The 24,894-nt window shown below is 46.4% G+C and overlaps 1 protein-coding gene across 1 annotated transcript in view; it reads right to left on the bottom strand.

The window, feature by feature from the left end:
* Window positions 1-20,783, bottom strand: part of ZBTB7C (zinc finger and BTB domain containing 7C) — a 298,223-nt gene extending 277,440 nt beyond the window's left edge. Inside the window, exon 1 of the mRNA XM_081149870.1 lies at window positions 20,647-20,783. The gene's annotated coding sequence lies outside the window, so the exon portion shown is untranslated. The remainder of the gene's footprint in view (window positions 1-20,646) is intronic.
* Window positions 20,784-24,894: the final 4,111 nt, after the last annotated feature.

Raw genomic sequence — 24,894 nt, 5'->3', positions numbered from 1 at the left:
GGAGAAAGCAAGCACCCTGAATACTGGCCTAATTAGCTATGCGGGTTTGTTTTATAAGACTGTTTTCTCCTTCCAGTAGGAATCCCAACCACGCTTCAAAACCCACCTCAACCACAAATCTGTCCTTATTATCCCACCCTCCTTGCTGTCCCTCTCCCGAACATCTACGACACCAAACTGTGCCACCGAATTCCAGCGCCATCCTGTATCTTTTTCATCTTCTTTTAATGGGCATTCATGTCTTCTCCCCAGTGATGGAATATATATATTCCTTAAGGTCAGGTATTGTGTTCTTTGCTGTCACATAGACTTTCCCATAGCACCTAGTATTGTGTTGGGCATATGGAAAGAATGGAACACACTGCTGCTGAGTAACTGACTTTTTTAAGTGTTTGTAAAATGTAGCCGTTCTCATATTGCTTTCTTTCCTATAATGAGAGGAGCTGGCTATAGCAAACTGATTTAAAAATACCTCATTTCATTTAGACTGACAAGTACTAATATCATAGAAGCTGAAGCTGGACGAGATACATTTGGGCAACTTAATTCATCCCACATGGAAGTAATTGGTGTAACTGATCTACAACAAGTAAGGATAAAAGGATTGTTTAGAAGAGCACATCCGTACTTAAAAACTATGTTCTCCTAGAATTCAAAAATTGTGCTCTCTCATCTTGTTTACAGGATTTATTTGGCCTCCCCCTGCCTCCAGTCTTTATTTGGATCAAGTAACACTTCAGCCCAACCCTGTCTGAGTCATCACACTTTCTAAATAATTGCCCTGCAGTCTGAATTAATATGGAGGCTTTAGGCTGGGAGTAGCAAGTGAACTTTGCAGGCTGCAAAACCACATTTTGTCATTTATGCCTGGAATGATGCTCATTGCCCTTTCACTCTGTGTGTGTGTGTGTGTGTGTGTGTGTGTGTGTGTGTGTGTGTGTGTGTGTTGGGCCTGTCTGTGGGCCTCGTGAGCACCTGAGGGTCTGTATCACCTCTACAGACTGGGTGGTAGAAAAGCATGGTGGACACAGTGGGCTTTGGATATAGATAGAAAGATGTGGATTCAGCTCCTAATTCTGCAGCTTCCTAGCTGTGTGATCCTGAGCCAGGCCTTTTACTTCCAATGCTTGGTTTTCTTGCCTCTAAAGGGTTTTTGTACAGGTTAGAAATGTGTATGAGCACTTTGCACAGTGACTGGCTCAGGGAAACATCAATAAATGGTAGTGAGGGTCAGGACTGCCCCCGAGTAATCCCCTGAGCTGGCTCCCAGCCTCACCTCCATCCAGGCCACCCCAGGTCCAAACCCCAGCCTGAAGAGACCTGCTGGAGCAGCATTCACGTGCAGTGAGCTGCTCTCCTGATAAAAATCAGAGAACTGGATCCATACTCAAAAAGAGAGGCCAGAGGAAAAGCAAGCAACCATGTTCCTTAACACACTATTAAATTTGCAGAGCCAAGCACAGCGCCTGACTTACAGAGGGTACTTGATACATATTTGTGAATGAATGACTAAATGAATAAATTATATATTCACCTATTGGCAGGTTTCTCTAGAATTCCTTCTCCATATCAGGAAATGTTCTATGCTTAATGAGCTGGAGTCAGATGATTTTCAACAGAAAAACATTTGTAGTTTTTTTAAAGATCCCATCACTACCCAGCCAGGCATGGCTCAGTGGTTAAGCATCGACCTAGGATCCAGGAGATCACGGTTTGATCCCCGGTCAGGGCACATGCCCAGGTTGAGGGCTCGATCCCCAGTAGGGGTTGTGCAGGAGGCAGCTGATCAATGACTCTCATCATTGATGTCTCTATCTCTCTCTCTCCCTCTCCCTTCCTCTCTCTGAAGTCAATAAAGATATATTTAAAAAATAAATAAATAAAAATAAACATCCCATCACTGATATTAGATGAAACTATGGACAATCACAGGAAGGGACAAGGGTTGGACTGGAGTCCCATTAAAGGAGAGTCTGCTGGGTTGTACAAAGACACCAGAGCTTTTTCTGTTTTAATTAAAATCAATAATTTTTTCTAACTACAAAAGTAATATAAGTTCAAACTAGAAAAATTAGAAAACACATATAGGCTAAAACAAGAAAATTTTAATCTTAAAATATTTTAATATTCATTATTACAGATTTCTCCACACATAGAGACATTTTTATCAAAATGGAATCATACCAAAACACTGTGTCCCTTTTGCTTAACAATTTATGTTGATCATTTTTTCCAAAGTATTACATATTCTCCACAGAATTTATTTTGTCTCAATCTGGAAAAGAGCTTCATTTTTAATTAGTTTTTTAAACACATACATAATAAAAAACATGGTCAAAAAATTCAAACACTAACAAAGAGAAATAAATAAAACGCAAAATGAAAACTGCTCTGCTATCATGCCCAGTCTCAGGAGGGAACATTTAAAGGACAGTTTTTAATAACTGCTGATGACTATTTAACAATTATACCCAGCTGGTGTTGCTCAGTGGTTGAGTGTTAACCCATGAACCCAGAGATCATGTTTCAATTCCCAGTCAGGGCACATGCCCAACTTGGGAGCTCGATCCTTAGTAGAGGTGTGCAGGAGGCAGCTGATCAATGATTCTCTCTCATCATTGATGTTTCTATCTCTCTCCCTCTCCCTTCTTCTTTCTGAAATCAATAAAAATATATTTTTAAAATAATTGTAACCACACACTAAGTTGAAAAGATATATACACCCCTATATTCATTGCAACATTGTTTACAATAGTCAAGATATGATATATATTTTATATCATATATATTATGTGGTATATACATATACAATGGAATATTACACAGCAATAAAAAAGAATGAAATCTTGCCATTTGCAACAACAGGGATGGACCTAGAGGGTATTACTTTAAGTAAAATGAGTCAGACAGAGAAAGACAAGTGCTGTACAATTTCAGTTATATGTGAGATCTATTAAAAAAATTCAAATGAACAAACAAAACAAAACAGAAACAGATTCATAGATACTGATAAGTTGCCAGAGGGGAGCGGGGTAGGGAATGGGTGGAAAAGGTGAAGGGAAATAAGAGATACAAACTTCCAGTTATAAAATAAATAAGTCATGGGGATGTAATGCACAGCACAGGGAATATAGTCAATAATATCATAACTTTGTATCATGACAGATGGTTACTAGACTTATCATGGTGATCACACTGTAAGGTATATAAATATCCAGTCACTGCATTATATACCTTAAACTAATACAATACTGTATGTCAACTACACTTTAGTTTTAAAAAATTATAATCAGAGCATATCACCCACCTGGTTAAAACCTTCCAACAGCTTCATATTCAGAGTGAATGCCAAGCCCACCCAGCACCTGCTCTTTCCGAGCCTCCCCTTCTCCACTGATGGAATGAGATCTGCGCTCTGCCATCTCCACGGTTGAGGCCAGTCCTCACAGGCCCAGTTCTGCCATCCACACACCCATCTCCAAAAGAGACTGCCTTTTAATCCCTCTGGATTTTGTGGGGGGGATTTGTTTTGTTTCGTTTTGTTTTTTGAAGCACCTGTAATTAAGTTGTATTAGAAATACATGGAAATATTTTTGGCTTAAAATGTTATAATGCAAAGTATAATGTTGAATTTCTTGGATTTTTGATATGCACTTCAGTCAACTATATATTCTACACAATCTTAAAACTCTTGGCTAAATTAACCAGACATAACCTAACAAATTATCATATTCCTAAAAACAATACATAATCAGTATTCTGACCCTCAGCTGCCATAGATCGGTCATGGATTAACACAGCCCTCATTCCTTCTACAGCTACAATTCTCCTACTTGAGAATTCATCAGAACCTCCAGGAAGGCTCCCAAAACTACAGATCGCTGGGCCCACCCCTAGAGTTTCTGGTTCAGGTGGTCTCCGGTGGAGCTGGGCCCAATCATTTGCATTTCTCACAGGTTCCCAGTTAGATGCCAATGTTGTCCAGGGATCCCATTCAGAGAGTCACTGCTCTAACACACGCCAGTCTTCTTGGCTCATTTAGTTCCTACAGGCTCAAGCATTCAACTGTCCCAGCTGTAACTGCCACTGTTTTACTGTCACGACTCTGCTCCTCTGTTCAGGGTCTCTGTCTACCTACTTCTCCCAGGCTGGCTCTCAGCACAAGAAGAGCTTGGCTTTCTGCCCCATTAGTTGGCTTTCTGCTCCACACCAGCTGGCAAAGGCTGAAAGGAAAGGCCAAGTCAGCCTCCCAGCAGGGTGAATTCCCTGTGATGGGCCCTTGAATCAGAGGGAAGGACCGTTCCCCTTTCAAAGCATAAGATATCTTCCCTTTTCACCACATGTTGGGTGTCTAATAAGGACTTGCATCCACATACAACTGGTTTCTTCACTAACTTTTTTCTAAAGCTTTAAATTCTTCAAGGTGAAATGCTCTTTTTTATCCCAAAATACAGGTTTTTTTCAGAAATTTCTTTTAATAGACACACACACACACACACACACACACACCCAACAAAATGCAACTAGGATTTAAAATAGTGGTTTGTGCACAGAGTCCATATGTAAGCTCTGTGTTTCTCTGTTTGGCCTAACTTCTTGCTTGGAGTTGTCAGCTATAATCAAAGAATTAGTGGCTTGGGAATAAAGGTCTAAGTTACCGGCTCTCCACTTCATCTCTGCTCCTTGCAGGGCTGCTAGATCATGAGAAGTGCTTAAAAATCAGATTGGGACAGAGCAATGTCCTCACTGAGGGTGCTTTAAAATAGCAAGATAGCTCTGGAGCTGGTACATGAGAAACCTATCAAGAGACAGATGGTCTTTGGTGATCTCCACATCGCCTTTCTGCGCACATCCTCCCAAACCCACGTTAAGGCCATTCTGACAGGGCAGTGCCATGAGGCCACCCACTGGACAGGAGAGTTAGGCGACCAGGATCTGGTCCCAGCTCTACCAATGACCAGAGTGTCCCTGGATCACTTACTTGAGCCCCAGGGACAATATTTGGTGTTCTGTATATAGGGGAAGTGGCCCAGATGACCTCAGAAATCCACTTCAGCACAATGTGTTAGTGAGAACGGGAAGCGAGTGGGGCCGAATGTGCTAATGAATATGCTTTTGATGTGACAACACCTTGGCATTTGTGAACCATTAATGACCAGGGAGGAACTGTTATTGTCCAAGCACTGAAGAGCCCCACTTACTAGGGTGAGACACAAGTGAATCAGAAGGGCCCTGACCACGGTATGTCTCCCCCACCCCACAGGTCTGCTCTGACTACCACACCTCCTGCCCACATGGTTCCTTCCCACAGGGAAGGTGAAATGAAAAAATATACCTTTCCCTTCCCCCTACCCCTTTTCACAGTCTTTGCCTCACTCACATCCCCCTCCTCTCCCTTGCATATAGATATTAATTTAATATTTGTTGTTTAAAATTTAGTCACTGAATTATAACCCTAAAACAAAATGAGTTCTATTGCATGTAAATTATACCTCAATAAAGCTGTTTAAATTTTTTTCAGGGAAAAAAAAAAGTTAATATAAAGATTGCATTCATTCCTTCTGCAATTAAGCTCTAAATCAAAATTAAAGGAAGTTTTGGTCAGGACACCTTTGAGATCACACACACACACACACACACACACACACCCCTACAACGAAATCTAATGCCCCATGATAAAAAGAAGCCAAGGGGCACAAGATAATCCTGAGTGTCCTGAGGTCAGCAACCTCAGGCACCTGAGTGTTGGAGCTGCCACTTCAGCATCTGGAAAATGCTGTTCCTTTGCCTTCAGAAAGCCAGGAAACTCCCAGATACCTGAAAGGGCATGTAGTTCTCAGTCTTCAGGGTGATCTTTGCATTTATTTTCTGAATGAACATCAAAAGAACAAAGCAGAGCACACAATGAAGGAGCCACTGGAACCCCTTCCCGGCCTGGCCGGTTTCATGGCCCAGTGACCCCCAGGTTAGCCGGGCAACAGTGGATTTCTGCAGTATTTCCCTGCATCCATCACATCTGAAGACTTCTATGGTTCAGCTATTTCATTCTCCCTACACTGAAATGGGGTAGAATAGACTTCAACTTGGCATCTTTTTTTTCTGAACTTCAAAAAAAAACCCTCTACATGACTATTTTTAAAATTCAGGTGCCTTATACCTGCAAGACATCTAGGTTTCTTTTCTTCCTGCTGCTCCATTTTGTTTGGTCAAATCAAGCAGAGCCAATGGCAAGTTCTCTAATGATTGATTAGAGGGTGGGGTGTGGGTGGATGGATTTTCTGGTGATGTTAGCTTGAAAGAGCAATTTCTGAAGAGCTCTCTGCCTTGTCAGAGCTTAGCTAAGCCAGAGGCAGATGCCTAACGCCGGAGGTGGGGGTGAGGGGTGGGAAGTGAGGGACCCAAACCAGGGAAAGATTAGATGCAGTAGGTTCATTTATTTTGACAAATCTTTTCTTTTTAATCATCTGTAATGAGACCATCTACCTTGCGCCGGGTGTATATTTTGAAAAGGTAATGGCTTCCAGGGAATAGGCGGCATAACTCAGCTTCCAGCTATTAAATCTTTGCTTAGGAGTAAGGTAAAGTCAGGTGTGTGTGTGTGTGTGTGTGTGCGCGCGCATGTGTGTAAAAATTATAGGGCTGGTACATTAGCAGGGGCAAAAATTAGCCAAGTCCTACTACTACAATGAGATTTAGAACATCCGAGTACAGTGACTACATTTTTCTGCAGAGATCTTTACAGCCATTTGAAATTATGAACCCATAATATGCAAATGCACGGGGCTAAGAAATACACATTCTTGGCAGAGACTGAAGATGTTATAATGTGTGCTGTAAATGGCGCCGCGTATGTGTATAAAATCAGCGCACACATACTAACTGGTCGATTATCCCCTCTAAAACCACACATAAATTCTCCTGAAAGGAATTGGAATTTCACACACATCCGAAGAATGAACAGACTCTTAATGTGCTGTATGTGAATGAAGGATGCGGCATAAAACAACAACAGCACGGGTCACTAGGCTAAGGGAGCTTCCTGATTCTCGAGCGTGACCACAAAGGGACTGGGGCTATAGTTTCCTTTTGAACAGGATAAGTACAATATTAGAAGTAGTCAATAATACTGAGCTCTGGGCTCTGTGACAGTCACTGTGATGGGTGCTTTCCACCCAGGACCCCATTTAAGGAGGGAAAGGAGGGAAAGGAGGGCGGAATATGCATGTGTGTGTGTTCCATTCAAATGCTTTACCTCTCTGGCAAGTGGCTACTTTCCCAGGAAATGCAAGGTTTACTGTGGTCAAAAAGTTAGTTTGTCCATGAGGCAGGCAGGGAGGGGAATTAGGTCACCCAGGTACCCAGTGGCTGGGGCAGAGTCCTGGTACAAAGATGCATGCTTTTGTGGCAAGGCTACTTCAGACTTGCAGCTCAAATGTAGGTAATAGGCATTCCTGAGTAAAAAGCACAGAAGTAGGGAACTATAGTCCAAAACCTGAGAAGAGATAACGGTAACGAAATTCCAAAAATAGAATGTTGCTGAGTCAGGTCTGTACAAATGCAGGGTTTTGAAAATTGTAAGGAAGGAAAAGAAAAGCCTTTAGTTAAACAATGGCTTTTAATGACTTCTGCAAATAGGTGACTCTCAACGAGGTGGCTCAATCTGGTGCATCAGAATCTGTCACGAGGAATTTCTGGCAAAGCAATGAAGATAGAACAGGGCGTGATTTTGTTTTCTATAATGTAAGCAGAAATATTATTTTATCAAATAATTCACGTTTACAACCTTTCTCTCCACCCCCACCCCCCTCGCAAAGCAGTTTAAGAAAAAACATCCAGGGCTCCAGGTAGACAAAAGCAAGCATATGCTCACGTATTTTCCAACGCCTGGCAAGAAGAGCGACTGGAATTTTGCCCTCTGCTTTCTCATCTGTACCACCCAGCTTGCGAGCACGATTTCTGAGTTGCTGGAAGCTAGCTGAAATCTGAGTTAGGAGATGATTTGCAAAATGGGCACAAGTACATCTAACATGAGAGCTAAACCAGACATAGGAGGCATTTTCCTTGCCCTCGGGGTACATTCTATATTCTGCAAAAGTCAAGGCAAGAAGCCTAAGATGCATATAACCTCATCAGGTGAGATTTGTATCTACTAATACTGCACTTCATTAAGGCACAGATTCCCAAGGGCTACAGAGAGAAAAATAACAGGTGGGCTTTTCTGTTCAAGTGGCTTGTATTTATTTGTAAGTTAGTACTAAGACAGAGAAACCCTGAGATTACAAAGAGGGATATAAATCCACTTATGCAAACTTAGGCCTTGGAATGGGGTCCTTGGATCTGTTCAGCACCTCTCCCAGACTAACCATTACACAGGATTTACTAAACCCTCAAACCTTTTTCTTTGTTCCTGTCCATTCACCACTCCAGACAACACATATGACTTGGTCCACACCACACAGAGAGCAAGTATAATGAAAGAGGAATTCTCATCCTTGACCATGAACCACAAGGTCATGAGCAAGTCATGTGGCTCTCATAGAAGTTGAAATATAGAACCACCCAGAGCGGGGTTAGGGGAAGGATGAAGAGAGAAAGGGGGTCAAATATATGGTGATGGAAGGAGACTAGACACAACAGAGTATACAGATGTTGTATTATAAAGTTGTACACCTGAAATTTATACAGTAATGTTATTAACCAATGTTAACCCAATAAATTTAATTTTAAAAAAGAACCATCCATCTACAGAATTATAAAACAAAGATAAATGCACACCTCTGGGATATCGTAATACCTGATTTTAGTGTCATGATATTCCTTTGTGCTGGTAGTTGCATTTTTACAACAGTGCTTTAAGTGGCTCCAAAAGCAATTTCCTAAAATGCCATAGGAAAGAGATATGGAAGTGCCTTCCATGAATAAAAATCAACCCAGTTTGGTTCTGGACTAAAATACATAGTTTTAATCATTGGTATCAAGTGGCTTATCTCTTTCTAAATTCTTGTTGTTTAACACTAAAGTCAACGTGATGACACCCTCTGAAGCACATCAGAACTGAGCTAACCCAGGCAAACCAGAAGTGGGCTGGACAGAGGGGTAAACAGCTTGAGAGCTAAGATTTGCTGCAATTAATTCTCCAATCAATTCCAGCTTAACCCAATGTGTGTCCTCTTGCTCCCCGCACGTGCCTTTCTACTCAGGGGTCACTGTTTCCTGAGCATGACCAGGTCATGTTGGTCCCACTGCCATTCCTTCACACAGGCCAGTCCTCCCTCCCTGAATAATCCCCAGGAACCTCAGTGTCAGGTTAGGTGCAGTGGAGAGATATGGGCTCTGGAATCTGGGCTCTGCCACCTCCTGGAAGCTGTGTCACCTTAAGCAAGTTAACCTAACATTCTCATTGAAAGCTGCTGGGAGAATTAGTGGGTGCATCACACTGAGCAGTGCCTTCCATGTAGCAGTTGCTGAACTGATGTCCCTTTCTGAGGTTCATCTGAAGTCTCACATTGTGCTGACTCCAGGCACACAACCTTTCTTTTCTTTAAAGTCTTAGAGCCCTTACAAGTTATACTGCATCACTTAGGCCTTCAGCATAAGGCTGGTATATACCTTATAAACATCATTATCTTCCCAACCAGATTTTCGTATCCTTGAGGTCAAGACCATGTTGGGCTTCCTCTGATCTCCTGCAGAACTTAGCTCAGGGCTGAAAACATAGTGAAACTCCAATGTGCCTTGTGTCCTCTGTGGAATCCCAGCCTCCCTCCTTGCATACACACAAAAGCAGCAAAGATTCTTTGTGACAGATAGTGTTTAGGGTCCATCTGCAACTTTTGGCAACTGTGGCCTGTTGCCTTTGAACCCGCTGATGACAGTCCACACTCAGCCTGTGGGGAGCTTCAGGACAGCATTCTGAGCCCCCAAGAGGGCAGGCTGCCAGGGCTGGGGCCAGCATTCCTGGGAAGGTGACACCCCTCGATTCAGGAGGGGAACACAGAGCTGTACACTCAGGGGAAGCCCAGGAATCTCTAGTTCAGGCAGCTCAAAGGTGCCTCCTTCAACATTGTGAGGTCAATTTTTCCCCACTGGCCACAGCCCCTTCTAGCCACAGGGCTGCTCTGCTGTCACTGCCAGTTGCTGAGAAGAGATTGCCCGTGGGACAGCCTTGTTTTCCAGACTAAAGCCAGCCCCATTTCTCTGGGATAAAGAGGAGTTTCAAGGCCCTCAAGGTCAGAAGGAGCACACCAAGGACACACAGAGTCTGCCTCCCTGAGCCAGGGACCCAGACTCTGCCCTTTGGAGGACCCTGCAGATAGGCAGTGACCGAGAGAGGGAATTGAGAGGGACCAAGGATGTGGCATTGCAAGCTATGTTCAATAAACCTTGCTACTCACATATGCCAGTCAGCCTAGGGCACCCTCCCTGACACCATCACCTCACCCTAAAGCCAAAGAGCCCAACACTCGCTCCGTGGTATTTATGCCTCCAGTGCTACTGGAACTATTCTCTTCACCTATAAAAGTCACCCTTCACCTCCCCCACTCCATGCCCAGTATGTGAGCACCATCCTGCGTGCCCTTTCTTCTTTGCTACCCCCACCCCTACCACCTAGCCCAGCGGCCAGTCCAGCACATAGCAGCAACTCAAGAAACACTGGTTTCAAAAATGAATGTTGACCATATGATTCTTTTTCCAGGAAATTCAATGCAAAAATTGTTTATTCTGCTCTTAATCCTTCAACAATTAAGCAATGTTAGTCTTTGGCACATCTTGCAACCAATAAATCAGCAAGTTTAGAATGCTATCAATTTGCCTGTATTCAGAAAACTCAAGGATTCCTTTCATTAAAAATCACTGTGTAAAAACCAAGGGCATTGTTTAAACAAAAGACTGGAAACAGCCCGGTCGGGCGTGGCTCAGCAGTTGAACAACGACCTGGGATCCAGGCGATCGGGGTTCGGTTCCCAGTCAGGGTACATGCCCGGGTTGCGGGCTCGATCAATGACTCTCTCATCATTGATGTTTCTATCTCTGTCTCTCCCTCTCCTTTCCTCTCTCTGAAATCAATAAAAATGTATTTTTTTTTAATTTTTTTTTAATTAAAAAAAAAAAAAGACTGGAAACAATCAAAATATCCCACTGTGTAGGGGACTGTGTAGATAAGTTAAGGTACAGCCATACAATGGAGTCCATGTAGCCCAGCAATCAAAAAGGATTGATATTCTTCATTGTCAGATAGTCAGGTATCTCCAAGATACATTATTTGGTAGAAAATGTTAAGTCAAATGTAATATGTATGATATGCTTCCATTTGGGTAAAAAAAAATTTGACCATACACATGCACATGTATGTGCACACACATATACATATGTTCCTGCATATGCATCAAATATCTTTAAACTGAAGGGACCAGAAACAATGGCTGCCTCGGGGTAAAGGAGCTAAGAGATGGGGTGAGAGAAAGATGTTTCACTGTGAATACCCTTTTGTACCTTTTGAATTTTAAACTATGTAAGTATTGACCTATTCGGAAAAAATTAAATTAAAAATTCAAAGCAAACAATGTGTGGAAAAGTAATAAAAATCTAGTTTCAGAAAACACAAAAAAGAAATCCTCATTTAAAAATGGTTCAAGGCAGCCTGGCTGAATCATCTGTTAACTGTTTAGGAGACAAAAACAGAGGAGGCACCCTGTGTGGCAGAAAGGACTCTGTAGCGGTGCTGGGCTCTGGCTTGGGCTCCTGGCTCCTCGGCTGCTGTGCTGGGACATTAGAGAGTGGTGGGGCCTCTCTGACACTCAGTTTCCTCATTCATGAGTGGACACGTTTGAACCAGCTTTAGAGCTCACAGGCCCTTTCCTGCATAAATGTGGCAGTCCTCAGGTAGACACAGCTAGTTACTTAGTGACAATCTAATTTAAAAAGAAGAGACACTCCTTGAAAAGGAGAGAGTTTCCTTCCTTCCCCGTTCCCCAGAATCTGTGGCAAGGAGATAAAAGCCTGAAATCCCTCCTCACCAGAGTGCAATAAAATCGGGGCCTCTGACTTCAGGAGCTTAAAATACATTCAGGGACACACCCTTCCCTCCAAACACACCTGCTGCTTTTCCCTCCCTCTTCCCACATCCTCTCTGGACAGGCCAAGTGCCCATTTATGACAGGGCTGAAATATTTCCTTTTTTGTTCTAATATTTCCTGAGGGCCCCTCCCCTCCTTTATGGCTTCCATTCACAGCCATCTGGGATGACCCAGAAACAAGCGGAAGTTCTAGAATTTAAAAACAATGAAAACATGTCACTTTTTAAAAATAATAATGTTAGCTCCCATCATGCCCCAAACATACTTTTCAATGAAGGCAGCTTAACGGTGGTGACTGGGTATTGTCCATTCTGAGAGAAGCTTGCGCGTCTCTCTAAGTTGTCTCAACAGAACTTTCTAACACTTTCACAAGTGGGGCCAGTAATTCTCTCTGCTGCCCAGACTTTCGCTCCAGCCCCACCTCCACCCTCCTTCAAACTTAGGAAGTGGCTAGATTTGCTTTCCACGTCTTTAACTCAGGAACTCCAGAATAGCTCTTTGAGATGATCCGACCTTATTTTGCAGATGGGGCAACTGAGGCCCATAAGAGTGGAGTGGCTCCCTCAGGAGTATGCAATTCACCTATCACTTGGCCAGGACAAAAGTCAGGTTCCTACAACCCTTTTCTTCTCTAAGTTGCTTGATTTTGAAACATCCCCTCCCAGAGGCCTAGCTGCCCTCTCACACCATGCAGAGCCCCCCACCAGCCCCCACAAGCAGCACCAACCCCCTCCCTGAGACTGGCCCTCCCAACTTGTGCCCTGCTCACCACACGCTGTCCCAGGGGGCTGCTGAGCACTTGAAATGTGACTAGTGTCACAGGTTGAAATGATAATATTTTGGATATCCTGGGTTAAATAAAGTATATTACTAAAATTCATTTTACCTGTTTCTTTTGGTTTTTTATGAGGCTACTAGAAAATTTTAAATTACATGGATGGCTTACATTACATTTTCACTAGGCTGCTCTACTGCAGGTCATATGCCACTTACCTATTTAGTTTCCAAAAATTCAGTTTCTAAAAATTCAGTTCAGCAAAACTGACCTGTCCTGTGTCCTGTTCTCTGTATGGCCAGACACTGTCTATTCTATTCTTAATGCCCAGGCGTTAAGCAAATAGTGTGCCCAGCCAGTGCCTTCTAGATTGAGCTTCTGAGGCCTCGGGTGGTTTTAAGAAGGTAGCAAAGGAGAAAAGGACTCTGGCACCCCCAGAGTGATGTTAATTCTATCTACACATGAGCAGTGGCTTCCCAACAGTAATCTTTCTTGCAAATTGAATGTTTAGCCCCTGAAGTAAGTGTAGCTTGGGAGGAGGAACAGAAAGAAAACAAAGTCTTGGATGTTTTCATCACTAATCAGTGGCTTCCAGGTATAGACCCCTCATTTTTTGTCAGGAGCAGTGCTGGGTGCTTTGTGTATAATAGCTCATCTCAATTTCCCAATCATCCCGTGAAGTTAGTGTTCACCACTTTCTAGGTGAGGAAACTGAAGCTTAAAGAGGTTGAATAACATGCCCAAAGTGACCCGCCAAAAAGTGGCTGCGCCCTAGGGACCAGGTCTGATCAGCTCCCAAACTCATGCTTCTCAACATCCCTTGAATTCTTCATGCCTCAGTTTCCTAATCTGCAATATGGGGATGGTAAGCAGGGTTGGGCCAGATGATCTCCAAGGACCCATCCTTCCTGGAACTAGGTTCTGGAATCCTGAGAAGCTACCAGTTTAAAGGGTCCTGACCTCTTGCCATTCCCTAGCTGGGTTGCACCCTCTCCTACTGGGTTGTCAAACCTGGTTTCTTAATTCCAAGGCTCCATACAGCCTGCTCCTCCTGCCCAGGTACCCTCTAGTTCCTGTCTCTGGGAATTAAGTGCCTCTAGTCCCTATATCAAAACTGCACCAAAACCTCACCTCCTCCAAAAACCCATTAATCTATTAAGTCAGAGAACTGCTTTCCATGCCACCCTTTTCCTGCTCTGCTTCCCAGAATGTGATGATTTGTCCCACCACTTCACCTCCAGAGCCCCATGCCCCCTCCCCAGACAAATGAACTCCCAATAAAGGCCTTCACATCAGAGGGTTAAATCAGGGTCTCACCTCCCATGGGAAGGATTCTGAATTTCATTCATTCAGCAAAATATTTCCTGAACACCTACTGCGCACGAGGCATTCTAAACCCTGGACACTGAGGGAACAGCCACAGAGTCCCTGGTCTCCTGAAGGAGCCAAGGTTGTCCCATAAAGTGATGCCCTAAACACTAATCTATATTTCTGGAGAGTCTCCTGCTGTTCTTATTTTTAGGTCAAGGAATAATTGGTTAATGGGCCCTGGGGTTTTTTGTAACGATTAAATAAAGTGTGATACATTACTTGAAAGAACACTACACGTCCATTAAAAAATGTTTCTAAAGAATATTATGTCATTGGTTAAGTGTGATAGAATGCTCAGTGAGGGGACAGCTTTCAACACCATATACCAGTGATGGAGAGGTGAGAAGCGAGAAGCAGGATTCTGAGCACAACTTGATATGCTGGGGGCTGGATGGGGGGGCGGGGGGAGGGAAGAGCTGTTTTCCTAATTCAAACTACAGAAGGTAAGGCTGGTTGAAATCTGGATTGGCGAGGAGATGTGGAAAGTACATTTTCTTCCAAATACCAATGATTCATGGTAAGAATGTCTCAGACGCCCAAGAGAAAAACCCCTTTTTGTTTGTTAAAAGATGGCACAGGTTTTAAAAGTTTTAGAAAATAATGTCTAATCTTAACTATAGTTACACGTGTATGCATGTATATATGTGTGTGCATGCACACACGTATATATGTGTTGGCAGGTACAGAAAAAAAAAACTGAAAGGAAGTACACTAAAATTAGGATGTTGTGGCAGGGTTTTGTTTTAATTTTACACCTTTCCATATTTTCCAAATTTTCTATCATGACTCTGATTCCTTTTACAATCAAAAAATAAGCAGTAAACTGAATGCTAATAGTTTTTTAATTTCCTCATGAATCTGTTTTTACAGGCACCATTTCAGTGGGGTTTGGAAATCAGCAGGGTGTGAAACACAAATGAAATTCCCCATTCCTGCAGGGCTGAGTGTACCCCTTGGCCCTGGAGAGAAACCCTCCCTGCATCCACGCTGGCAGCCAGCTGTCCACAGCTGTGCTGAGGAGGCTGCGAATGAATGGAGCTGGTGGAAAAACACAACATTCCTGACTCTCCAAGGATGGCATTATGCTTGGAACTCTAGCTCACCAAAGAAGTAAATAAATAGAGAGAGAAAGAGAGAGAGAGAGAGAGAGGCCAAGCACACCAGAGGAACTTCAGTCCTTGAGGTGGGTCAGCTGCCAGAGCTCCCAACTCTTAATATCGCATCTGAAACAAGACCCCTCTGCCTAAGCCAACCAGCCTTGCTGAATCTGGGCTAACACTGCTGCCTGTGGCTCTTCTGGGCTATACCTCTTGAATGCTGCTTGCCCTTCCTGCTACATACCGGACAGTGTATGAACAAGCTTTATTCCTGCTTCTAGGCTGAAGAGATCCCAAGAACAGGGTCCCTGGCTGACTCATTTTCACACCCCCTCCTCCAGCACTCTTTGGCATATCCACTCACCAACTATTTCCTCAGGTACTGCTGTGTGCCAGGCACTGTGCTAGTGTTGAGGATATACTCATGGAGCTTACATTCAATTGGAAGATACAAGTAATAAACAAGAAAAGAATCATGACCTTATCTCAGATGGAGTTGGGTGCTATGAAGAATATACTATAGGGTGCTGTTTCAGTTGAGACCAGGAGATGACACGGAGAAGCCAGCCAGAAGAAGAGCTGAGGGAAAGGCATTCCACACAAGGACAGCCAAGCGGAAATACAGGAGCTTGGTATGTTCAAAACACAAAAGGATCCGGGAGTACAGGGAGTGGAAAAGGGTCAGAGAGGCAGGCAGGGGCCAGTTCCAGAGTGCCCACAGGAGGGTAAGCAAAGGAGTGGCCTATCAGCCTTACTAAAGGACACTCACTCTACCTGCTCTGTGAGGCTGGACTGTGCAGCCCATAGAGAAGGACTTCATCACTGCCAGTTGAATCGATGGCTGGGTGCTCCCAGAATCTCTAATTGTGTGTAGTGGCCAATCAGCTTGCCCCGGAGCTCGCAAAATGCCTATGGAACCCCATCTCTCCTCATCTACACTCTACTTCTATGTCCTTGCCCTCCAGATACCCCCTCACAGTGCCAAGGAGCACAGCTGATGGCAATGAGGAAACAAACCTGACTGCCATCCACCCATCCACCTGTTCCCAGCCCTCGGCATTCATTCAGCAAACATTTTCCATGCCCAGGCCTTGTGCTGGGTGCTGAGGATGTGAAAATTCGTAACACATAAGCCCTGCCCTTAAAAGCTCCTGCATGCAAAGCCTGTGTGCCAGGCTCACCAGAAGTTGCCCAGTGCCCACCTCTCCATGTAGGTAAGACCTGCTGTGAGCTCTGAAATGGTTCTGATCAGTGGATTAATTCACTCCAAGGAGCTAAACAGAGAGACAAGCTCAGTGCCTTGCCTGCTTCCTCTGTCCCCTCCTTCATTCCTCCCTCCACCAACCCAGGGAGAAACTATGCCCAGTCTCAAGAATGAAGTTGTAACTGGTGGGTAGCAGGTGCTATTTATTCAAAGACAAAGGAAAACTTCGGTGTTGGTTTGAAGAATGGAGGGTAAGGGGGACCATCAGGGACTAGTCTGGGGTAGGTGTGGGGAAGGAGGGAAAGAGCTTTGAATGCATGCCTCAAACCTCCTCAACCAGCACCACACAGACTTGCCACAGCGCAGCCAGAGAACCACATCTAGTATGTCGCTTTCAGATCTCCTCCTGCATAAAAATCATCATTGTCATTACTCAGGAAAGCCAATTAGCCCCACTTTAGCAGGTTCTTAAGTTCTGCTCTGTGAGATTTCTGGGGTGTCCCTCATTTTGTGCAAATGGGGGGGTCAGTATCTGAGAAAAGTGCACACACTGGCTCTAGGAAATCTCGTACCCTAAATCTGCCAGAGCAGCTGAAGTTCCAGGAGCCTGCAGGACCCTCTACACCTATCACTCCAATACTCTCCATGTACTTGAGTGGCAGATTTTTTTCCAGTGGGGCACAGCCATCCTGGGGAGAAGTCAGCACCAAGGATGGTTCCAGACCCCTGAGTCTCTTCTTCCCAGGACAGGAGGAGGGTTTATAAATAGCCTGAACTCCTTCAGCCCTACTCAGGCACAGATCCCACACCCCCGCCCTAGCCTGAGCCAGCTGGTCCCTCCTAGCCCAAGTTCCCACAGCCTGCTATGAGAGGGAGGAAAACTACTCACCCACAGTGGGTGGGGGCAGGGGGGAGCAAAGTTTTTCAGGCCTCCATCAGAATGACTGGCCTCCCATAAAGTGTAACTGTAAGCCCACCACACCCCTTTGTAATTGCAGTGCTGGAGAGGGGCAAGGGGCGATATTTTTAGGAGGCCTCCCTGGTCAAACCAGAAACTCCAAGCTGCACTGAATGATGTTATGGAAATAACACTCTCCCCTCTCTCTGCCTCAGTTTCCCCATCTGTAAAATGGACAAATAACTGAACTGTGAACCACTTAGGGATGCAGAAGAGATTAGCATGAAATGAAAGTGAAAGGCACTGTCAAAATGTAACGTGGCCCTGGCCGGTTTAGCTCAGTGATTAGAGCCTCAGCCTGTAGACCCAAGGGTCTTGGATTGGATTCCTGATCAAGGGTAAGTACCTGGGTTGCAGGTTCTCCCCACACCAAGGAGAGCTTGTGGGAAGCAACCAATCGACTCACATCAATGTTTCTCTCTCTGTCTCTCTTTCTCTCTCTCCCCCTCCCTCCCTCCCTTCCACTCTCTCTTTCTGAAAAGTAGTGGGAAAAAATAACCTCAGAGTGAGGATTAAAAAAAATAATAACAAATTTTTTTAATGTAACATTGTGTATCTTTATGGCACCAGATCTTGGTTTCTTCTATGGGTGCCACAAGACCAGCTACGGGGACACTGATTCTTATCTGTTCATGAAAGCAGAATTATACTCAGTGACATTGCATTAGCCTTGAATTCTTGATACTGCAAGCCCTTGAAAGCAGTGAAACTTACAGAGTATTTTCTCTTACAAGTCACTTCTGACTAATACAGACTGACGCACATCTCTCCCAGGCTTATTTTGATTTAATATGATTACACTGGACTGTGCATGACATTATAGACTGAAGGATAAGCATTGCCCTAGAATGTTTTGGTTTTCAGGGAAAAAAAGTCCTCTCAACAATCATTCTGTTTATTATTCAAACATTTCCCACCATACACACTGGTAAGAAACAAGTGGCTAAAATGTAAGTGGCCAACTCCCAGGTCTTTTAATTAAGACACTTTGTTTGCTCAATAAAATACAGCATAAAAAACATTTACTGAAAACCCACTCATTGATATCTTAATAGCTCTGTCAAATACTCATAACAACATTTATTCCAAAACTCTCAGATAATTGCTCATCTTTCTCATTTGGTATCCACAACAACACAGCATTTGTGTCCAAGTGTAATTGATCCAGAATTGGGCTCCCTTTCAAAAATATCTGTAAAACCTAACTACCAGGAAAACAGAGTTCTGGCATCCTATGGAAATTGGGTGCTTCAGAGTGAGGCAAGCTGCAAACTCATCTTGACTAATCAAGCCATATTATGTTACAAAAAGAGTGTGAGGATTTGGGGGTGAGGAAGGAGCAGGAAAAGTTGGGATAGTGTCCGACTAGAATCTGCAGTGAAAGTCCTGACATTTTTAAGCCAAGGGCAGAGGACTGGAAATATACCACATTTGTTGACACGCATGTCTACAGAAAGTACTAGATAAGGAGCCCTTGATGTGCTTGGGGGTGGCATTTCCAACCTCAGGCCCTTGGACCTTGCAGAGGGAGCGCTCCCCACCCTGGCCTGGGAGGCTGATGTCAATTCTGGTCTCCCCAGGCCTCTAACACTGTGACAGGTCACTTTCCTTCCTTGGGTCTGGAGTTTGTTCATCTGTAAAATGAGCACTCCTAATATCTAGGGTCTCTTTCAGCTTCAAAATTCTGTGACCTCCTTTCAAGAAAGGAAACACTTCTGCTCAGGTACTTGTTGGGGTGGGGAAAAGAGAGTGGGAGGAGAACCAGCCAGAATGAAGGACTGTTTCCAGCTCTCCGTTCTGTGCCAACTTGCAACAACTGGGTATCAGACCCACTTCGGAGAAAATGATTTCTTTCAGCCCAGGACAGACCTACCTACAGGGGTGGTTCTAACCTCGCTCCCCTGGATTCGTAAACCCTTGCCAATGAGGAACGGGGCCAAGCCACAGGACTTCTCTGAGCCTCTCTCTAAGCTGACCACAGCATATCTCCTTCTGAGGGGGTCTTCCCTTCCCGCCCTCCCCCCTCTTTCTGTCCCAGATGCTCCAGGACACCCAGCCCTGGCCTTGTGAATAGCCTGGCGAAGCTCCGCGGGCAGCGGCACACGCCACCGGCTACTGGCTCCCCTTGGCCCTGGACCCTCGCCCCCTAGGCTTGGGTACCATCCTAAGCGGCTCTGAGAGTTGCTGCCGCTCCGCTTTTCTTTGGCTTCTCCTGGCCCTCTTCCTAATGACATCAGACAACCAGCGGGAACAACAAAGCAGCACAGCGGCCAGACAATCCGCTTTCAGAGAAGCCGGAGATACGCGCTCCCCGAGCGAAGAGGCGCGCGATTCCTAGGCAGAGACCCTGCGCCGTCCCGAGCCGATGACAGGCTGGCCCTCGGCTTAACTTTCCCAAGGCACGAAAGCACCAAGTGCGTGCGCCCATTTCCCACAACTTCCCAACTGCACAGCAGCGTGGGTCTTAGGGTCCCCCGCAAGGGCGCCACCTCTGGGAGAGACCGCTGGGAAACCCTTGAGCCGCATCGTGAGACGCGGGATCCCAGGCTTCCTGCCCCCCTCTCCAATCCTTAAGATAAGACAATATAAGGTGCGGGTGCCAAAGCCTCAGGAAATCGTCCCTCGCAAAAACGTTCCCGCGCCTTCCTGACAGATGCGTGGCAAAACTTTTGGCAGAAACCACCTGTGGCTGCCGACGGGCCCGCCCTGCCCGGGCCGGGAGGCGCCGCCGAGCCCGGGGCCGCACGCGCCCGCAGAAGTTCCCTTCCAGCCCCGCGCGCCACTTCGCTCCGGGCCTCGGTGCCAGCCAGGAGGCGCGGCGCCCGCTCGCTGGCTCGCTCTCCTCCGGCTCACCCCTCCTCCCTCCCTCCCTCCTCCCGCCTCCTCCAGTTGCATGGCTGCCGCACGGAGCCCCTGAATAGCCACCACAGCCCCCCGCCCCCTGCCCAGCGCGCTGGAGCGCCCCTGCTCCCGCCGGCGCCCCGGGGCGCGCGGACCGCCGGCCTCCTAGCAACAGCACCCCCGACATCGCTTTCCCGCGTCGGCGAAGCACAGCTACCCCCCGGGAGCCCTGCGACCCCCCGACCCGCCTCCGCAGCTGAGGTGCGAGGGAGACCGCAACCCTCACCGCCGGTGCCCGAGCCTCGCGCGTGAAGCCAACTCACCTCTGCCAGACCTAGCGGAGCGCCTCCCGCACTTGGCGCCGGGCCGCGGTCCTCGCGTCCTCCCTCGCCGCCGCCGCGGTCCGCCCGTCCCGGTGCGCCCGAACGGCGCGGGCCGCGCGCTGTCAGAGTCTCGTGGCGGGGCTGCGCCGGCGGCTCGGAGCCGAGCGGCGGCGGGCTCCGGGGCAGCTCCTCCCTCCTCCGCCGCGCCCCCGCCCTCCCGGCGCCCCGCCTCCCGCGCCGCGGCTGTCAGCCCCGCGCCCCGCGCCCCGCGCCGGGCGTCCGCTCTGCCCGCGCCACCCGCTCGGGGGCCGCACTGGGCTTAAGGGCCCGGATGTCTGTGGTCGCCTCTCCCTCGCGCCCGCCCCCTCCCCTGCACCCCCCTTCTCTCTGCCACACATGCACTTGCCGAGGCTCAACCTCTTCGGCTCCGTTTAATTTCTATTTTGACAGTAACTGTGGCGGTGGGCGGCGCTGCGGGGGGCGCCCCGGACCCGCGGAGGCGGCCGGCGGCGGTCAGGACCCGGCGCGGGGGAGGAGTGGGGGGCCGGGCAGAGCCACCAGCCGCTCGGGGCTCCGCGTCTTTTTTCTTTCTTTCCTTTTTTCTCTTTGCCTCCTCCAAGATTTAAAGGGACAGCCCCGGCCGAGGCAAGGGGCCAGGCGGCCGCAGTTTCTCTGGTCTCCAGACGCCCTCTGCGGCCCGGCCGGACCCGCCCGCACCCGGAGCACAGGCTCCAAACCGCCGGGTATTTTTAGGTTCACACCCGGCCCGGGGCAGCGGGGCGGCCGAGGGCGCACGGCTATTTTTACAGAGTCCGATTGGGTGAAGAAAAAAAACAACTCAGCAACAGCTTTTCTACCCGAAAGTAGGGAGCAAAGGGGGGGGGGGAGTTTCCCAAATGCTATCGGAATTCCAGAGAGCTCAGAAAGACACCGCTCCAACACGAGAAGCCACAAGCTTGCAGCACTCTAGGGCGCCCAAATTCCTGCGGGCAACCCCGCCTTAGAGGCCACTCGGGCGCAGGATCCCCCCAACTTCGCCGGCGGGAGTCCCCCGCGCCCCGCACCCTGCGCGCGGGCCCCGGCCCCGGCCACCTGTCCCACCCCAGGACAGCCTAAAGGCGGCCTTCCGAAGCGTCCAATCGCCCGGCCTCGCAGCCAAGGGGCGGGCCCTACGAGGGGGTGGCTCCGCCCCGTATCTCCAAGCCCCGCCCCCGCGGGGATGTGGGCTGCAGGGGCTCCGTGGGACGCGCGGCGCGGAGCCGAGACCCGCAGAAAAGGGCCCTTCGGAGGGAAGAAGGGGGAGGGTGGTCTCGGCCCGGGAGGGATGAGTGGTTGTGAGAGAGACAACGCTCGGGCAGACGCTCTGGCCACCAGCAGGCCAGAGCTGTTTCATCCTTCTACCTTTTTGCAAACCACCCCTCTGCGCTCCCGACAGACAAAGGAACTTTTGCCCTCCTTGGCACGACATCTGCGACTGTACGCTTCGTGCCAGCGAGTCCTCTCCGGCCTCCTCCCTTAGACACAGGGAAGTTTGCGGTCCTCAAACTCCTACAGGGCCGCGCAGCACCCAGGACAGGAGAGAGCGTGAATCCCTTTCTGCCCTCATTCTGGTTACCGACTAATAACAATGCAGTGGGGCTGCTGATGTCTGAGTAGTGTCTTTTAATGTTGAAGGTAGTCGATGGACTCCTTTACAAAATTCATAGAAATAAATGTGCAGACACTTGGCACTTCTTCCCAGTGTTGCTCATAGGGATTTTTTTTTTAATCGTTTCATTCATTCATGTAATAATTGCACAATTACAAGGCACCACCCACTGGGAGTGGTGGAAAAAAGCCCTGGAATAGGACATGCAACACAAAGCCAGGCACACACGTAAAAGGGGGATCTGGAACAAAGGGTTGTGTAAGTCATGTTTCATTTGCCAAAGAGGCCTGGCTTTTACTAGTAAATGAATGTCATTCACTCAACAGTTTGAACAACCACCTATCCAAACTGTTCAAAAGAGCATATAAGTCTAGAGAAGTCTGTCCTGGAAACTGAGAGATTTTCAGATTCAGGATGTCAGTCTTGTAAGTTGCTAGAGCTTCCAGTGGCAAAATAATATCCTTGCTCTAAGCAGCCCTGGAAGCCACTGCCCTCCGAATTAGGTTGTCTGTCTCCCTGCTAAATTAGGTTGTCTATCTAGTTTCCTTTCATTAAAGGGTTTTCAGTCCTTTGGAGTACTGCTGACCCAGCTGACATGGTCAAGCTTCTAAGCCAGAGCATGGAGGTGCATTTAGGGAGTACTTGGAGGATCCCAGCCCTGGAATAGCAACACTGCAAACAGTGGGAATGCTGCTCTAGGTGTGAGAAAAAGGGATATGGGTACTAAATTAGAACTGCCTTTAAATCAGAAAGGTTCTCCTTTCTCTAGGTATAGTTGGCTCAGAGCAGATGTTCTGTAGCTATAGGTCACTGAATGTCTTTCCATGCCATGAGCTATAAGATGAGTGTTCCATGTTTCAGACAGTGAGCTTCAGGGCTACGGAACCTAATCACCACAGGCAAAGCTTTTATAAATTTAAGAGCTGTTAGGATGAGAATGGTCTGCATTGTTAATATTTTGATGACAACAGCTATTATATTGAATTTATAATTTTTGTTCAGTTCTTTTTTTTTCCCTGCAAGGCTTCAAGCTTCTTACCCATCTTAGTGTCCTCAGTGCCTAACATACGCTTAGCGCCAAATAGGTGCTCATTAAAAGATAAATAAACTGAATGAATGAAACATCATTTTAGAATGGTGGAGTAAGTATGATAATACATAAGGACAGAGATCTAGTGAATTTTGTTAAGACTCATTTACAATTCACTTGTTTGTATGGAGGTACAACTGCAGATGGTTTCCAACTTACAATGATGGTTCAACTTAATTTTTTTTTTTTACTTTAAAATGGTGCAAAAGTGATAAGCATTCAGCAGAAATCATACTTTGAATTTCGATATTTTTCTGGGCTAGTGATATGTGGTGTGACACTCCCTTATGATGCTGAACAGAAGCAGAGAGATGATTTTTGTCCAACTGTAGCTCAATGTGAGTGTTCCTGAGCATGTTTTAGGTAGGCTAGGTTAAGCTATGAAGTTCAATAGTTAGGTGTATTAAATGCATTTTCAAGTTGAGGAACACTTATTAAAAAGTTTTTTGCCATAAATAATGGGATTTCCTGGTTCCTGCCAGACTCTGCTATTTATCAGCCATGTAACTTAGAAAAGTATGTCATTCATCTCCTCAGTGCCTCTGTTTCCAAATCTATAAAAAGGAGATAATAGCCCAGCCGGTGTTGACCAGTGGTTGAGCATCGACCCATGAACCAGGAGATCGCAGTTCGATTCCTGGTCAGCACACATGCCCAGGTTGTGGGTTTTACCCCCAGTAGGGAGCATGCAGGAGGCAGCCAATGAATGACTCTCATCATTAATGTTTCTGTCTCTCTCTCCCTCTCCCTTCTTCTCTCTGAAATCAATAAAAACATATTTAAATATATATAATGGGACTTTTTCTACTCCATAGGATTCTGGGATAACCAGATGAGAAAAGGTGTGGGCAAGTGTTACATTCATTAAGGGGTTCATGTGTAAATATTGTAAACTGTAAATATTAATTATTGAAATATATTTTACAAAAATTATCACAGAATTAGATTCAAAGATTTACCTATATCCCAAGGGTGGTGAGAGGCTGATTCAAAAAACGGGAAGAAAAAGGAATTAATATTTACAGCGCTCCTTCTGGAATCAGAACTCAAGGCATGCATTGTTCTGTGTTCCTGGTGACAACTGTATGCATTTTGTAAAGCCCATTTTGTAGATGAGAAATCTGATACCATCACAGCTGGGAAGTACAGAGGCTGCACTGGGACCGGGGTTTGAGTTCAGAATTCACCAGCATCCCATCCTGTGGAGCTGCCTCTAGAGGAGAAAGACAGAAGAGGCTTTGAAGAAATCAAAGCTGAAGAGAATTTCGAGAAAACAATGGTCCATGTTGCCACAGGCAAGTTGGGTGAGGTGCAATCTCAGTTGAAAGGAACTTACTGGAAAAGGTGGCGTTTGACTCAGTCCTTTAAGCTTAGATGAGGATTTTTTTTCTTTCTCTTTTTAAGGAAGTTTTTCTTTTGAAATAATTTTAGATTTTTGGAACAGTTACAAAGATAGCATAAAGAATTCCCATCTACCTTCTCGCAGATTCCCCAAACCCAAACAGTTCCC

This window comes from Miniopterus schreibersii (assembly GCF_964146895.1).
Source record: "Miniopterus schreibersii genome assembly, chromosome: 10".
Lineage (NCBI taxonomy): Eukaryota > Metazoa > Chordata > Mammalia > Chiroptera > Miniopteridae > Miniopterus > Miniopterus schreibersii.
Note: the sequence above shows the minus strand (reverse complement) of the source record. Positions and strands in the feature narration are given on the sequence as shown.